Below are 7,500 nucleotides of genomic sequence, written 5' to 3'. Positions count from 1 at the left end.
TGCCTGCGGTGGCAACGCTGGGCACAGTCGATACTCGCCGTGTGGTGGAAGGTAAACATTATGCGGTACATCAGTACTTTCCTAATAGTTCGGTCGTCTCACGGCACTGCTTAGTAAATGATGCAAGGCCAAATATAGATGATTTATGCGAATGTCCCTATACGTGCTGTAAGACTGGGCACACAACGTGAATCGCACGTCAGCCAGACACTCGAACATGCACCACTCTCGGCCTGCAACGGAGACACACAATACGTAAACATCTGGAATGCGACAATGTCGAGTGCATCCTCTCTGCCACATTGCACCGTCGACACTATGATAACCAGAGCAGTAGGTCCACCTATAAAAGCACAATACCCCACTCCTCCGACAACTACCATTGCTCAGATAAATCAACACCACCAACACACATCCTACACAGAGGGGCACCAAATATCATCCCCCGCCCTCGTGTTATACCACATGAAAAATTGCAGAAGTGAGAGACACACATCCGCCAGCCTCTTGCTACAAGCATCGAACCGACGTGACGTATCTGACGGTGACTCAGGCATCCATGTACTGCCACCACTATCCACCCCCCCCCCTCTCTCTCTGCCCCCTTCCCACACAATACCAAATTTAACCAACTTTATCGCTTAACCTAACTGTGGCTGTACCAGTTTATCGCTTAACCTAACTGTGGCTGTACCAGTTTATCGCTTAACCTAACTGTGGCTGTACCAGTTTATCGCTTAACCTAACTGTGGCTGTACCAGTTTATCGCTTAACCTAACTGTGGCTGTACCAGTTTATCGCTTAACCTAACTGTGGCTGTACCAGTTTATCGCTTAACCTAACTGTGGCTGTACCAGTTTATCGCTTAACCTAACTGTGGCTGTACCAGTTTATCGCTTAACCTAACTGTGGCTGTACCAGTTTATCGCTTAACCTAACTGTGGCTGTACCAGTTTATCGCTTAACCTAACTGTGGCTGTACCAGTTTATCGCTTAACCTAACTGTGGCTGTACCAGATTATCGCTTAACCTAACTGTGGCTGTACCAGATTATCGCTTAACCTAACTGTGGCTGTACCAGATTATCGCTTAACCTAACTGTGGCTGTACCAGATTATCGCTTAACCTAACTGTGGCTGTACCAGATTATCGCTTAACCTAACTGTGGCTGTACCAGATTATCGCTTAACCTAACTCAATTTGTCCCTTAACCTAACTCAATTTGTCCCTTAACCTAACTCAAGTTGTCCCTTAACCTAACTCAATTTGTCCCTTAACCTAACTCAATTTGTCCCTTAACCTAACTCAATTTGTCCCTTAACCTAACTCAAGTTGTCCCTTAACCTAACTCAAGTTGTCCCTTAACCTAACTCAAGTTGTCCCTTAACCTAACTCAAGTTGTCCCTTAACCTAACTCAATTTGTCCCTTAACCTAACTCAATTTGTCCCTTAACCTAACTCAATTTGTCCCTTAACCTAACTCAATTTGTCCCTTAACCTAACTCAAGTTGTCCCTTAACCTAACTCAAGTTGTCCCTTAACCTAACTCAAGTTGTCCCTTAACCTAACTCAAGTTGTCCCTTAACCTAACTCAAGTTGTCCCTTAACCTAACTCAAGTTGTCCCTTAACCTAACTCAAGTTGTCCCTTAACCTAACTCAATTTGTCCCTTAACCTAACTCAAGTTGTCCCTTAACCTAACTCAATTTGTCCCTTAACCTAACTCAATTTGTCCCTTAACCTAACTCAATTTGTCCCTTAACCTAACTCAATTTGTCCCTTAACCTAACTCAATTTGTCCCTTAACCTAACTCAAGTTGTCCCTTAACCTAACTCAAGTTGTCCCTTAACCTAACTCAAGTTGTCCCTTAACCTAACTCAAGTTGTCCCTTAACCTAACTCAAGTTGTCCCTTAACCTAACTCAAGTTGTCCCTTAACCTAACTCAATTTGTCCCTTAACCTAACTCAATTTGTCCCTTAACCTAACTCAATTTGTCCCTTAACCTAACTCAATTTGTCCCTTAACCTAACTCAATTTGTCCCTTAACCTAACTCAATTTGTCCCTTAACCTAACTCAAGTTGTCCCTTAACCTAACTCAAGTTGTCCCTTAACCTAACTCAAGTTGTCCCTTAACCTAACTCAAGTTGTCCCTTAACCTAACTCAAGTTGTCCCTTAACCTAACTCAAGTTGTCCCTTAACCTAACTCAAGTTGTCCCTTAACCTAACTCAAGTTGTCCCTTAACCTAACTCAAGTTGTCCCTTAACCTAACTCAATTTGTCCCTTAACCTAACTCAATTTGTCCCTTAACCTAACTCAATTTGTCCCTTAACCTAACTCAATTTGTCCCTTAACCTAACTCAATTTGTCCCTTAACCTAACTCAAGTTGTCCCTTAACCTAACTCAAGTTGTCCCTTAACCTAACTCAAGTTGTCCCTTAACCTAACTCAAGTTGTCCCTTAACCTAACCCACGTTGTCCCTTAACCTAACCCACGTTGTCCCTTAACCTAACCCACGTTGTCCCTTAACCTAACCCACGTTGTCCCTTAACCTAACCCACGTTGTCCCTTAACCTAACCCACGTTGTCCCTTAACCTAACCCACGTTGTCCCTTAACCTAACCCACGTTGTCCCTTAACCTAACCCACGTTGTCCCTTAACCTAACCCACGTTGTCCCTTAACCTAACCCACGTTGTCCCTTAACCTAACCCACGTTGTCCCTTAACCTAACCCACGTTGTCCCTTAACCTAACCCACGTTGTCCCTTAACCTAACCCACGTTGTCCCTTAACCTAACCCACGTTGTCCCTTAACCTAACCCACGTTGTCCCTTTGCCTAACATAGTTCACTGCTCGGAATCTCTGGTGTCGTTGTTATCCTCATGTAGATGTCTTGCGAGTGTTGCTTACTTTCCACATATTCCTGCTATCCACTGTCAATTGTACTGCAATAGGACTATATCGCCGACCCCCCCCCTCCCCCCCCTCTGTCCCCCTCTGTCCCCCTCTTTGTGTCTCTGTCCTCTCAAGCTGGTCGGTCTGGCGTTTGAGTGTTAAATGAGCCTCGCAGCTGTTCAGTTGCATTCAGATGTCGACGCCCTCAGTGTACGTCGTGGTATGGTCTGTGTCCATTGTCCGCTGATGTCGTACGCGTAACCCACACGCTGTACCGATCATCGGTCGTTACGTACAGAGTGAAGTAGTGTGATACGTGTGACCGTACGCTGGCTGTGCCCAACGGTGTCGAATCTCAATTTCCATATGTTGTGCTTGATGCTACTTGTCTCGTCTCCCAATAACAGCTAGGTTGCACTGTGGTACGCCGTAGAGGCGTGTGGGAGGAACGTACGAACGCATTGTATGTCACCCTGGGTCGCTGGGGGTGGTGGTGCGGTGAGTCAGGTCAGGTCAGGTCAGCGTGAGCCGTCTGATGTAGTGACGCGTGTATTCCGACTTTGTCGTATTGCCTCACACAAAGTGCTACCCTGGTGGACCGCGTTCCATATCTGGGACATGCCGCAGATGCCGGTTGACAGTGGATCGCGGAAGGTACATCGCATACGTGCGCGGGCCACCTTCCACGTGTTCTCTTCTGCACATGTCGCAGTGTGTATGTGGTCTGATGTAGCGTGTCGTGACACATGACATCCTGGCATGCAAGAATTGTTGAATTCGCAAATGTAGGTGGACATCTACGTTTACTGCCCAAGATACGCAAATGAACTGGAAATCCGTTGTTGAGCGGTTGTTCACGCTGGAGGTGAATCTGTGATGGCGACGATCGGTACAGCTATTAACCGGTTGTTTCAGCGGTACCCGCCACATCCACACGCGTGACTAGGCCCATGTGGGTATGAAGCGATACGCGGCGGTGGCTTGGTGGGACTGTTCCCGGCCGGTGAAGGGGGGCCGCCCGGCGTGTTGGCCGCGCGCTGCGTGGGCGCACGCGCAACAGGCGGCTGGTGGGGGGCGCCGAGTGGCAGGAGCGCCAGCCGACGGGCCCGGCAGGCGGCGCAGCTACGCTGCGGCGCACCCTGCACGCGGCGCCTGGCGGCCAAAGTTGGTTCAGCCGAGCCCGGTGCGAAGCGCGGTGGACATCTGCAGTGTGCTGGTCTGATTGAGGACTGTGTGCGTTGAGGATGCGCCGCCGCCTGGCACTCGGCGCCGCGACGCCGTCTGCTGCTCGGTCGCCCCAGCGGTTCTCGCAGGTGGTTTGTATCGCAGTTGTGCGGACGTGTTGGCGCGTGCGCTGTGCTGGGAGAGTTCGCTTCTGCACCCAAGTGGGGCTTTGCCCTTGTGTGGCGCTGGCGTTGGAGCTGCCGGTCACCATAGGTGGCGCGTGTTGTCTCCCGCCGGCAATGCCACGACAGCACGCTCCCGGGCCTCTGTCGGCAGCGGCAAGCTCAGTTGGGAGCAAGGGTGTTCGCACTAAAACCGTCTACTCGCCTAACTCCGGGCGATTGCGCCTCTCTCGAAACCGACCAAGTACCTAGGACGGCGCTGCGCGCCGCCGGGACCTGAGAGGGTTTCGAGGTGTATCGTGCAGGGGAGCTCGGCCTCCTCCTGTTTGCAGAATAATTGAGCGGACGCTTGCGTGTTCGCGCGGGCCCCCGGGACACACTCCCGGGCGGCCGGCTGCTCAGCTCTAGTTGACGCAGCTCCCTGGTTGATCCTGCCAGTAGTCATATGCTTGTCTCAAAGATTAAGCCATGCATGTCTCAGTACAAGCCGCATTAAGGTGAAACCGCGAATGGCTCATTAAATCAGTTATGGTTCCTTAGATCGTACCCACGTTACTTGGATAACTGTGGTAATTCTAGAGCTAATACATGCAAACAGAGTCCCGACCAGAGATGGAAGGGACGCTTTTATTAGATCAAAACCAATCGGATTGGCTTGTCTGGTCCGTTTGCCTTGGTGACTCTGAATAACTTTGGGCTGATCGCACGGTCCTCGTACCGGCGACGCATCTTTCAAATGTCTGCCTTATCAACTGTCGATGGTAGGTTCTGCGCCTACCATGGTTGTAACGGGTAACGGGGAATCAGGGTTCGATTCCGGAGAGGGAGCCTGAGAAACGGCTACCACATCCAAGGAAGGCAGCAGGCGCGCAAATTACCCACTCCCGGCACGGGGAGGTAGTGACGAAAAATAACGATACGGGACTCATCCGAGGCCCCGTAATCGGAATGAGTACACTTTAAATCCTTTAACGAGTATCTATTGGAGGGCAAGTCTGGTGCCAGCAGCCGCGGTAATTCCAGCTCCAATAGCGTATATTAAAGTTGTTGCGGTTAAAAAGCTCGTAGTTGGATTTGTGTCCCACGCTGTTGGTTCACCGCCCGTCGGTGTTTAACTGGCATGTATCGTGGGACGTCCTGCCGGTGGGGCGAGCCGAAGGGGTGCTTTCGCGTCCCGAGGCGGACCCCGTTTAAATCCTACCAGGGTGCTCTTTGTTGAGTGTCTCGGTGGGCCGGCACGTTTACTTTGAACAAATTAGAGTGCTTAAAGCAGGCAAGCCCGCCTGAATACTGTGTGCATGGAATAATGGAATAGGACCTCGGTTCTATTTTGTTGGTTTTCGGAACCCGAGGTAATGATTAATAGGGACAGGCGGGGGCATTCGTATTGCGACGTTAGAGGTGAAATTCTTGGATCGTCGCAAGACGAACAGAAGCGAAAGCATTTGCCAAGTATGTTTTCATTAATCAAGAACGAAAGTTAGAGGTTCGAAGGCGATCAGATACCGCCCTAGTTCTAACCATAAACGATGCCAGCCAGCGATCCGCCGCAGTTCCTCCGATGACTCGGCGGGCAGCCTCCGGGAAACCAAAGCTTTTGGGTTCCGGGGGAAGTATGGTTGCAAAGCTGAAACTTAAAGGAATTGACGGAAGGGCACCACCAGGAGTGGAGCCTGCGGCTTAATTTGACTCAACACGGGAAACCTCACCAGGCCCGGACACCGGAAGGATTGACAGATTGATAGCTCTTTCTTGATTCGGTGGGTGGTGGTGCATGGCCGTTCTTAGTTGGTGGAGCGATTTGTCTGGTTAATTCCGGTAACGAACGAGACTCTAGCCTGCTAACTAGTCGCGTGACATCCTTCGTGCTGTCAGCGATTACTTTTCTTCTTAGAGGGACAGGCGGCTTCTAGCCGCACGAGATTGAGCAATAACAGGTCTGTGATGCCCTTAGATGTTCTGGGCCGCACGCGCGCTACACTGAAGGAATCAGCGTGTCTTCCTAGGCCGAAAGGTCGGGGTAACCCGCTGAACCTCCTTCGTGCTAGGGATTGGGGCTTGCAATTGTTCCCCATGAACGAGGAATTCCCAGTAAGCGCGAGTCATAAGCTCGCGTTGATTACGTCCCTGCCCTTTGTACACACCGCCCGTCGCTACTACCGATTGAATGATTTAGTGAGGTCTTCGGACTGGTACGCGGCATCGACTCTGTCGTTGCCGATGCTACCGGAAAGATGACCAAACTTGATCATTTAGAGGAAGTAAAAGTCGTAACAAGGTTTCCGTAGGTGAACCTGCGGAAGGATCATTACCGACTAGACTGCATGTCTTTCGATGTGCGTGTCGTGTCGCGCAACACGCTACCTGTACGGCAGTGGCCGTGCGCCGCGTGCGGAACCACGCGTGCCTCTCAAAACTAGCGGAAGTGTTGTTGTTGTGTGGTACGAGCGCTGAAGCTCTGGAGCGGCTGGCCTGCGGTACCTGGCGCCTGGCGCCGGTTTTGAATGACGTTCGCCCGAGTGCCTGTCCGCTCCGGTGTGGAGCCGTACGACGCCCATCGGCTGTGAGGCCGTTGGACACAAAAAAAATAGTGGAACAGGGGCCGTCAGACGCCTCAGTCCCGCAAATGCTACTGTCTTGAAAGAGACAGTGGGAGACTGAAAAGGAAAAGATCACCCAGGACGGTGGATCACTCGGCTCGTGGGTCGATGAAGAACGCAGCAAATTGCGCGTCGACATGTGAACTGCAGGACACATGAACATCGACGTTTCGAACGCACATTGCGGTCCATGGATTCCGTTCCCGGGCCACGTCTGGCTGAGGGTCGGCTACGTATACTGAAGCGCGCGGCGTTTGTCCCGCTTCGGAGACGTGGGAGTGTCGTGGTCGCCTGTGTGGCCGGCCGCGTCTCCTTAAACGTGCGATGCGCGCCCGTCGCCTGGCGGTTCGCATACCGGTACTTTCTCGGTAGCGTGCACAGCCGGCTGGCGGTGTGGCGTGCGACACCTCGTACAACGACCTCAGAGCAGGCGAGACTACCCGCTGAATTTAAGCATATTACTAAGCGCAGGAAAAGAAACTAACAAGGATTCCCCCAGTAGCGGCGAGCGAACAGGGAAGAGTCCAGCACCGAACCCCGCAGGCTGCCGCCTGTCGTGGCATGTGGTGTTTGGGAGGGTCCACTACCCCGACGCCTCGCGCCGAGCCCAAGTCCAACTTGAATGAGGCCACGGCCCGTAGAGGGTGCCAGGCCC

The 7,500-nt window shown here is 51.7% G+C and overlaps 3 non-coding genes across 3 annotated transcripts in view; all 3 read left to right on the top strand.

Moving 5' to 3' along the window:
- Nucleotides 1–4,663: 4,663 nt before the first annotated feature.
- Nucleotides 4,664–6,556, top strand: LOC126314054 (small subunit ribosomal RNA). Its single transcript, XR_007555574.1, has one exon. It is a non-coding gene; the product is annotated as a small subunit ribosomal RNA (ribosomal RNA).
- A 362-nt stretch (nucleotides 6,557–6,918) lies between these two features.
- On the top strand, nucleotides 6,919–7,073 carry LOC126314052 (5.8S ribosomal RNA). The gene has a single exon (XR_007555572.1). It is a non-coding gene; the product is annotated as a 5.8S ribosomal RNA (ribosomal RNA).
- A 188-nt stretch (nucleotides 7,074–7,261) lies between these two features.
- LOC126314048 (large subunit ribosomal RNA) overlaps nucleotides 7,262–7,500 on the top strand; it is a 4,222-nt gene continuing 3,983 nt past the window's right edge. The window contains exon 1 of the ribosomal RNA XR_007555571.1: nucleotides 7,262–7,500. This exon is cut by the window's right edge and continues 3,983 nt beyond it. This is a non-coding gene — a ribosomal RNA (large subunit ribosomal RNA).

Source organism: Schistocerca gregaria, unplaced genomic scaffold (genome assembly GCF_023897955.1).
Source record: "Schistocerca gregaria isolate iqSchGreg1 unplaced genomic scaffold, iqSchGreg1.2 ptg000524l, whole genome shotgun sequence".
Classification (NCBI taxonomy): domain Eukaryota; kingdom Metazoa; phylum Arthropoda; class Insecta; order Orthoptera; family Acrididae; genus Schistocerca; species Schistocerca gregaria.
Note: the sequence above shows the minus strand (reverse complement) of the source record. Positions and strands in the feature narration are given on the sequence as shown.